Source organism: Rhagoletis pomonella, unplaced genomic scaffold, assembly GCF_013731165.1.
Source record: "Rhagoletis pomonella isolate Grant_MI unplaced genomic scaffold, Rhpom_1.0 Rhpom_scaffold_00006, whole genome shotgun sequence".
Lineage (NCBI taxonomy): Eukaryota > Metazoa > Arthropoda > Insecta > Diptera > Tephritidae > Rhagoletis > Rhagoletis pomonella.
Window position 1 is genome coordinate 4,594,110 of NW_023458560.1, and position 1,236 is coordinate 4,595,345.

Sequence of the window (1,236 nt, forward strand, 5' to 3'; positions counted from 1 at the left end):
TTCGAACATGGTTTAATGAGAAAACGTGGCAACATTGCTTTTTCGCGTATACAGTTGCTAGCTGCGTTTCAGTGGTCGCTGATCGAGATTTCATTTATTATTTTACATTATTTGGATAAAGAAAAGTTACGCAAAATCAACATCGGAGTGATGCTGAAAGAAATCTGGATCAATTTGTGATCAATTCTGTTTGTTTTGTTTCCTAATTAATTGAGGAGATTTTAATTGCCAGCACCGACAACTGAATATGTACACAAACAAATTTGCGGTTATGGTTAAACCATTCAAGTTTTTGTATTGAAGTTTTTGTTTAAAATTTCTTTTAGTCTTTTCAGTAGGGTCTTTTGCAAATTATCTTTTCCGTGAGAATTGATCGTGATAGATCCGGATTTGAATAGGCCACTGGAACACGGCTGTTTGTCAAAAGCATACGATTTCGAGCTCGCGTAAATGCACATTTTCTAAATGCGATAGCATGAACGCTCTTCGAAAAAATATGTGGAACAAGTGCAGTTTGGCACCAAATCTCAAATTAGAAAACAAAATATTGGGATCGACAGAGATGATTGAGCCGAGTATAACGGTATACTTACAACAACAACAACTATCATCAAAGGTTAAAGTTCAAAATAAGCTATTTTTGAAACCAAGATTTCTTAAAAACAAATGGATGGATAATTTGGTATACATACTTTATATATATGTTGTATAGTTCTTACAAAAATTTAATTAATGAGGTTGTTCACACTTGCCTGGTTATCAGGTTATCTGGTTATGTGGTTATTATTTTATTCACTTTACAACAATAAAATACACTACAGAATAATAATTTTTCACCAGATAACCTGATAACCTAGCAAGTGTGAACAACCTATATGTAAAATAATTATAAAAAAAACACATTTTGCAGAGAACACCTTTTACAGAGGACACCTTTCGGCGTAGGCGGCCTTCGGCCGCACTTAGGGATTATAACCCTCACAAAGTAGAATTCTCTTTCTGTGTTGCGCAGAAAAGGCACTGAACACCTTTTGCAGAGAACACCTTTCTGCATAGGTGGCCTTCGGCCGCACTTCGGGATTATAACTCTCACAAAGTAGAATTCTTTTTCTGTGTTGCGAAGAAAAGGCACTGAACACCTTTTGCAGAGAACACCTTTCTGCGTAGGCGGCGTCGGCCGCACTTAGGCTTTGTAAGCTTTTTTTAATACTTATTTTATATTAATTCAATTTTTGT